This window comes from Coregonus lavaretus (genome assembly GCF_964263955.1).
Source record: "Coregonus lavaretus genome assembly, chromosome: 7".
Classification (NCBI taxonomy): Eukaryota; Metazoa; Chordata; class Actinopteri; order Salmoniformes; family Salmonidae; genus Coregonus; species Coregonus lavaretus.
Window position 1 is genome coordinate 35,811,190 of NC_139994.1, and position 8,803 is coordinate 35,819,992.

The 8,803-nt window shown below is 45.7% G+C and overlaps 1 protein-coding gene across 6 annotated transcripts in view; it reads left to right on the forward strand.

Annotated features, from left to right (window-relative positions):
* LOC311132384 (myocardial zonula adherens protein-like) overlaps positions 1-8,803 on the forward strand; it is a 69,224-nt gene that overhangs the window by 35,522 nt on the left and 24,899 nt on the right. The gene's annotated exons all lie outside the window — the stretch shown is intronic.

The following is an 8,803-nucleotide window of genomic DNA, read 5'->3' on the forward strand; positions in this document are numbered from 1 at the left end:
GTTTGCTCTCCAAAATCCATTTTGCTCTCGCAACTGCTTACTATAATTTTATAACGGGGAAATTCTAGACAATGAACATAGCCTGTAACAGTCTACTGAAACGCAATTGGTCAGATCTTGGACCAATCACGGCTTGACTGCTCTAACCAGATTTTTGACCATAGAGATGAAAGGGGACGGTGAAAGGTGAATGATGGCTGAGCTAGACAGGAGCTAGACAGCCCGCCATGCCGCTTTGTGGACAACGACTCCCATTGTTAGGGCGGAGGGATATTTGTCTTGTCAGTATTTCCATCATCTTTGGTACTGTCTTTGCCCGTGGGTCGAGTCACCGGATGGAGAGAGAAAGGCCTCCTGTTATGTTGGCTCACCAACAGTGAGGAGAGTTGTAGCTATATGCACTATGGTGTTTTAAATGCCAAAGATAAGACCTGCTTTATGAGGTGCTACAAACCCATGGCAGGATTAAACAGATGGGTATTCAGATAAGATTTACTGGGGTTCCAGCCCATGTGGGGGTGGAGGGGAACGAGGCTGTAGATGGACAGGCTAAACAAGCACTTAGTAGTGGGGATGTTGATGTTGAAGTGTCAATGAGCAAGGCAGAGGCAAAAAGACTGATATATACAGTGATGGTGCAGAGATGGCAGGAGCAGTGGAATAGAAATAATAAGGGAAGGCATTTATTTCAGGTACAGAGGAAAGTCGGGGAGGGGAGGACGACAGGAAGGGACAGAAGACAGGAGGCAATTTTTACAACATTAAGGGTGGGACACAGCCAGTTGAATAAGACATTAAACGTGATAGGAAAGCATCCATCAGGAAAGTGTGATTATTGTCAGGAAATAGACTGTGGAGCATGTATTGCTACAGTGTGGGCAGTATCAGAGGGAAAGAGAGAGGCTGAGATTTAGTATGAGGGAGAAGGGGATACAGGAAATTAGTTTATCTTTTTTAAGAGAAACAGGGTTGGCAGGTAGGATTTAGTTTCTCCCTGTCTCTGGCCCACATTCCAGTACGGTAGGTGGCGGTAATGCACCATAATGTTGGATGCCAACCGCTGATAAACCCCACTGAAGAAGAAGAAGAAGAACTATAATGATGGCTGACAAAAATAAAGAGGTAAGTTCGATCATTTTTCAGTAGAGAAACTAGCTAACCAACTAGCTAGCTAATCAACTATGATTTCAGAATTGAAATAGGTAGTGTTAGAAATTGCGTAATTCAAATCTGGTATTGTGTCACACCCTGGCTCTGGGACTCTATATGTTGAGCCAGGGTGTGTGCATTCTATGTGTTCATTTTCTATGTGGGTTGTTCTAGGTTGTCTATGTCTATGTTTGTCTGAGTGACTCCCAATCAGAGGCAACGAGTGTCAGCTGTTTGCTGGTTGTCTCTGATTGGGAGCCATATTTAACTGTCTGTGTTTCACTTTGGGTTTGTGGGTTTTTGTTCCGTGTCGGTATGTTAACCGTTGGACTTCACGAGTCGTGTTTTGTTTGTATTTAGAAACTTTAATTAAATAAAGTCATGTTTCTTTCACACGCTGCGCCTTGGTCTACTACTCCTTACCCAGACGATCGTGACAGAAAAACCCACCATACCAGGACCAAGCAGCGTGTCCAGGAACAGGCAACCTGGACGTGGGAGCAGCGTCGGAGGGTCGAGAGGCAACCCCAAGAAATTTTTAGGGGGGGGCACACGGCATGGACGACGGGGCTGACGGAGGCAAAGATGGGGCGAATCCAGGAGGCCACCAGGCCAGGGGTACACCGCCCTGTACGTCCTGTGCGGATGCCTCACACAGAGTGTGTGAGGGTAGGCATTCAGCCAGGACGGGTGGTGGCCGCTCTTCACTCCAGGTCTCCTATCCGTCTCCACAGCCCGGTTCGGCCTGTCCCTGCTCCACGCACCAAGCCTACGGGGTGCGTCGCAAGCCCAGCCCGGCCTGTCCCTGCTCCACGCACCAAGCCTACGGGGTGCGTCGTCAGCCAAGCCCGGCCTGTTCCTGCTCCTCGCACTAAGCCTACGGTGTGCGTCGCCAGCCCAGCCCGGCCTGTCCCTGCTCCACGCACCAAACCTACGGTGTGCGTCGACAGTCCTGTCCGGCCTGTTCCTGCTCCACGCACCAAACCTACGGTGTGCGTCGCCAGCCCAGCCCGGCCTGTCCCTGCTCCACGCACCAAACCTACGGTGTGCGTCGACAGCCCAGCCCGGCCTGTTCCTGCTCCACGCACCAAACCTACGGTGTGCGTCGCCAGCCCAGCCCGGCCTGTCCCTGCTCCACGCACCAAGCCTACGGTGTGCGTCGACAGCCCAGCCCGGCCTGTCCCTGCTCCACGCACCAAGCCTACGGTGTGCGTCGTCAGCCTGGTCCAGCCCGTTCCTGCCACTCGCACCAAGCCAGGGGTGCGAGTCGTCAGCCTGGTCCAGCCCGTTCCTGCCACTCGCACCAAGCCAGGGGTGCGAGTCGTCAGCCTGGTTCAGCCCGTTCCTGCTACTCGCACCAAGCCCGGGGGGCGAGTCGTCAGCCTGGTAAGACCGGTCAGCTGCTCCACAACGGAGCGTAAGCAATCCGCTCCGTCAATGTCCAGTCCAGATCCAGCCAGCGGGGTCAGACCGGACCAGGGGCGCTACGGGGGAATTATGGAGGGGTGGTGGTCAAGGCCGGAGCCGGAGCCGCCTCCGAGGAGGAATGCCCACCCAGCCCTCCCCTGTTTGGGGTTTTGTTGAGGCGCGGTCGCAGTCCGCGCCTTTAGGGGGGGGTACTGTCACACCCTGGCTCTGGGACTCTATATGTTGAGCCAGGGTGTGTGCATTCTATGTGTTCATTTTCTATGTGGGTTGTTCTAGGTTGTCTATGTCTATGTTTGTCTGAGTGACTCCCAATCAGAGGCAACGAGTGTCAGCTGTTTGCTGGTTGTCTCTGATTGGGAGCCATATTTAACTGTCTGTGTTTCACTTTGGGTTTGTGGGTTTTTGTTCCGTGTCGGTATGTTAACCGTTGGACTTCACGAGTCGTGTTTTGTTTGTATTTAGAAACTTTAATTAAATAAAGTCATGTTTCTTTCACACGCTGCGCCTTGGTCTACTACTCCTTACCCAGACGATCGTGACATATTGGAATAAGAGAAAACATAATCAAGAGATATTCAATCCAAGCTAAATTTATTATATGCAAAATGTATGTATGATAAGTATGTTGGTTCGTATACGGGCTCACTGAAATACCACGCAGGGCAGACAGAGAACTGACTTCCTCATTACAAATCCTTCCGTAAATACCCTGACAGTTTTAGTTCCCGCTCTCTGCTGGGCCTATCAGGGTAGAGGTTGGGCGTGGTTTAGACTTGCCCATCCTATCCGTTGGCGCACCGGCTGGTCCCAGCCCCTTGGCGCTCCCTTGTTGCACACTGTTGCCAGGCATACGTTTTTATCATAACAACCTGTGGAGTCAGCACCCAAAAGACTGTACGTACCTACGTTCAAGGACGGTTCACAGACAACGGTTCACAGACAACAAAGAGGCAGTGTTCGTATCTGTAAGAAATACAAGTCTTATCTGTCCTACCCCCTAACGTTCCTCACATGAATCACAGCCTGTTATGTGAAACAATTTATATCAGTATAGTACAAACCTATGCTTATCATTAATGCATTCCTTCTAAGCTATTCATCACATACAGATCCAATTATGAGAAAATAGAACCCCACAATCCCCCTTTTCACACCACTGGGTGTGAACCCAAAATAAGAAAACACAGGGTGTCACTCATTAAAATACAATACAAACGAAAAGAATCACACTTTTATTAATAGGCAATAATGATACTAAAAAATAAAAACCCTCAGTCCTTCCATCTACACCCAACGTACAAACGGTTGGCTACAAGTCACCCAGGAACTTCAAACCTTCACATAAGGAAAGACAAACATTCACAATGGTTAACTTGATTAATAATGCATAATACACAGGATTAATAGAACACAAAACATAAGATTATTAAAACATAAAACACAAACAGGGAAGTACATTTTGGCCCCCTTTAGACACCCTCTAGGTGTCACTCCACCAAGCCTGGTAGGTAATATCCTTCATTCCTTAGGTCGGAGTCCGGGATTGGGCCGTATCTCACCTTCTGTTGGGAAACCACCTTCTCCATCTCCTTTTCTCACCAATCCTCAGACACAGGGAATAAGACAACATCCACAAAGAACAAGTATACCCATAGAAGCTATAACTTCACCCAGAATAGTTAAAACAATAGTTTTCTATTTACCAAATATGTTATCAAACCAACCGTTTAGGGAACTATCAATACCAGAGTTCTCAGCCAGTTCGTTCGTCAGCGTGGTGAGTCCCTGAAGCGCTTTGGTCACGGACCCGTCCGGTGCTGTATTGTTGGAGATGAAAGTACAGCACATACAGTGGGGGAAAAAAGTATTTAGTCAGCCACCAATTGTGCAAGTTCTCCCACTTAAAAAGATGAGAGAGGCCTGTAATTTTCATCATAGGTACACGTCAACTATGACAGACAAAATGAGAAAAATAATTACATTGTAGGATTTTTAATGAATTTATTAGCAAATGATGGTGGAAAATAAGTATTTGGTCAATAACAAAAGTTTCTCAATACTTTGTTATATACCCTTTGTTGGCAATGACACAGGTCAAACGTTTTCTGTAAGTCTTCACAAGGTTTTCACACACTGTTGCTTGTATTTTGGCCCATTCCTCCATGCAGATCTCCTCTAGAGCAGTGATGTTTTGGGGCTGTCGCTGGGCAACACAGACTTTCAACTCCCTCCAAATATTTTCTATGGGGTTGAGATCTGGAGACTGGCTAGGCCACTCCAGGACCTTGAAATGCTTCTTACGAAGCCACTCTTTCGTTGCCCGGGCGGTGTGTTTGGGATCATTGTCATGCTGAAAGACCCAGCCACGTTTCATCTTCAATGCCCTTGCAGATGGAAGGAGGTTTTCACTCAAAATCTCACGATACATGGCCCCATTCATTCTTTCCTTTACACGGATCAGTCGTCCTGGTCCCTTTGCAGAAAAACAGCCCAAAAGCATGATGTTTCCACCCCCATGCTTCACAGTAGGTATGGTGTTCTTTGGATGCAACTCAGCATTCTTTGTCCTCCAAACATGACGAGTTGAGTTTTTACCAAAAAGTTATATTTTGGTTTCATCTGACCATATGACATTCTCCCAATCCTCTTCTGGATCATCCAAATGCACTTCAGACGGGCCTGGACATGTACTGGCTTAAGCAGGGGGACACGTCTCGCACTGCAGGATTTGAGTCCCTGGCGGCGTAGTGTGTTACTGATGGTAGGCTTTGTTACTTTGGTCCCAGCTCTCTGCAGGTCATTCACTAGGTCCCCCCGTGTGGTTCTGGGATTTTTGCTCACCGTTCTTGTGATCATTTTGACCCCACGGGGTGAGATCTTGCGTGGAGCCCCAGATTGAGGGAGATTATCAGTGGTCTTGTATGTCTTCCATTTCCTAATAATTGCTCCCACAGTTGATTTCTTCAAACCAAGCTGCTTACCTATTGCAGATTCAGTCTTCCCAGCCTGGTGCAAGTCTACAATTTTGTTTCTGGTGTCCTTTGACAGCTCTTTGGTCTTGGCCATTGTGGAGTTTGGAGTGTGACTGTTTGAGGTTGTGGACAGGTGTCTTTTATACTGATAACAAGTTCAAACAGGTGCCATTAATACAGGTAACGAGTGGAGGACAGAGGAGCCTCTTAAAGAAGAAGTTACAGGTCTGTGAGAGCCAGAAATCTTGCTTGTTTGTAGGTGACCAAATACTTATTTTCCACCATAATTTGCAAATAAATTCATTAAAAATCCTACAATGGGATTTTCTGGATTTTTTTTTCTCAATTTGTCTGTCATAGTTGACGTGTACCTATGATGAAAATTACAGGCCTCTCTCATCTTTTTAAGTGGGAGAACTTGCACAATTGGTGGCTGACTACATACTTTTTTTCCCCACTGTATATCCAAACAGAACACAAACCCCGTCCCGCTCAGCCAAAAGCATATCTAAAGCTATTCTATTCTGCCATGTCATTAAGCTAGTTGCCGCTGTCTGCTCAGCTAATCCCTTTATTGCATCACGAGTGTGGTTTATAAATCTTTGCTGGTTATAGTAAATATAATTTATCCAATCTACGTTTTTATTAATTGTTGACCACCAGAAAAGACTTGATTCAAACCCAGCTGCGATCTGATTCCTAGCTTTGAATTGTTCTGGAACCCCTCGAGCTACTCCTATCCCATCAATATATATCCTTTCATCAAAGGATCCCGGGAGGAGGTCCCACTTTCTACGTGACAACTCACCAGTCTCTGACACGTTTGATTGTTTGCGTATGTAGGTGAGTTCACAATCTGTTATCACCACACAACCATCAGATGTCAGCACGGGCCTGGTTTTGGTTCCTAAAATCCTCTGGCTGCAACAAAGAGGAGAAATTAGTCATGGTCTCTTTAGTTGTGACATTCTCTGTGTGGGAGCAGGAGCTAAGATGCCCTACCCTGTATCCTATCTTACTAGTCCTAGAAAAACAATAATAAGAATCCCCTGAGACTTCAAACGGAGGCAACCTAGGTCGGGGTGACTTTTTTATCGGGGGATACAGATAGTGCAAGTTACCATAAGACTCCTTCATCACATTCCCACGTGGCTTGAACAATTTAATAATGGAGGATAAACCTGACAGAGAGTCAAAGCCTGTCAAGGGGAACAGAGTAGTTGTTAACCTTGGTTTGGCTGTCCCACAGGCATAACAGTCCTCTTTAGACATAGTTCTTGCCGTATACTGAATCCATTCCAACCACAGGTCAAGATTTCTACACCCCGTCTCCACCTGTACTACTTCCTTCAGGTCTATAGTTTGCACTATCTTCACCACAGCCCCGGTCTCACAACCTCCCTCAGAGAGGTTTACTCTATAGGGTGCCCCAGTTGAAGAGGATATCTCACTTGTTCAGGTCTGTAACCTGTTTTAGCATAATTCAGACTTTCAGACAGTACCTACCCTTATATGGGTCGCACTGCCATTTCTGGTAATTCCCTACTTTCACAATACTACACCTGTCCTTAAACTGTGTATGGAGATTGACATATCCCCCCCCCCCCCCCCCCCCCGCTTGGTATGAGTAACTACATAGTCCCAGGATGTACATGGTGACATACATATGGTGATGTACTTCCCTAAAGTCCCTAGTACTTCCCCTTTCCCTACGTCTAGCTGTCTCCTATGCCTTTGTAGACTGTGCTCAGGTATTATTTTATCAACTTGTGTTAGGTTAACTACTACTTCTGGCTGATCAGGAGGGTTTGAGTGTCCTAGGAATATGGCCCCCACAATCAGACAGCTACCTACCGTCGGGAGACCTGTGAATCCCCACCCTCGCCCTGAGAACATGTCAGACGCCAGAGGCCAACCCATTGCTTTACCTTCTATCGAACTCACACAGGGATGATCAGACAGGGTAAGGGAATCTTCGTTAAGGAGCCAACCCCCGAGCCCTAGTGGTGATCGGTTCTTTCTCCTAACTCTGTGTTTGTTCGTCAGGTGTAACTGGGTTTACCTTTTTGCAGTGTGTGACATGCACCCAGGTGGATCTAATAGGACTTGATAGGGCCCTTCCCAACAGGCCTGCTTCCAGTTTTTCTTCTTTTAGGGACTGGATCCACACCCAGTCTCCTGGTGAGATAGAGTGGGTCACCTTCTCCTTTAGTTCACCTGTGGGGCACAAAACCTCTGACATACGGGTGTGGTTAATAAACTATCTTCACACATACATGTTCAGCTCTCAATTTCTAATCTTTTTTTTTTTTTTTTGTATTTTGTCCTCTCCTTCGTATATATTTATTATTTAATCCTACCACTCCCCTTTTGACACATGATTTGCCCATGTGTCAATATTACCACCTACCTAAACAATCACTTAGGTAATATTGGTAATTCATTATCCAATTGCCATCCCTCCACTCTCTCTTCTGTTATTTAATGGTTCAAATCATATATATTATTACCAAATTATAATCTTCTTCACACTTTTTCATAAATGTTAGTTATCCCAAGTGTTCATTAAGTCCTCATGACATTCATTCTCATAAGAAATCATATATACCCCAAACCTAAAAAACTCCATAAAATTCACTGTGCGTGCCCCTCTAAGACCTATCACCCTTGACCTGTTGAAAACCCCCCAAAATTGAAACAACAAGGCTTTATAAACATCATACTAGGTGTGTTGTTTTTTGTTTGAAAAACCCAATTTGAAAAACAACAACCACAAATAGCCAGGCCTCACTTAATTTGGTAGCTCACTTTTATGACCTAAATACTGCCTAACTTCACTACTGCTAGCCCTGGGCAACATTCCAATGAGATGAGCTAATCTCTTTCTCCTGGTTATAATCTAAAGATGGTAGTACACACAAAAATGATACCGATATCCCCAGTCTTAACCCATCAATAATTGTTTGTATCAATCTAATTCCTCATAACTAATCCATAAAACCACTCAAAATTCCTCGAGTATACAATGATTATTTAATTGATTACCCTAACTCTGCTACATGTGATCTCATCTCAAATGATCCATTATCAATTATTTGTTCAACCCCCTAGGAAAATCTGTCTCCCCTTCTATTGTTCCTGTCCCCCCTGTAAATGTCATATTTCAGTTTTTAGCCAATACAATCATGGTTACATCAAATGTTCCCTCAGTTAATGGTATTTTCTCCCTAATATAACTTCCCTAAATGAGATTT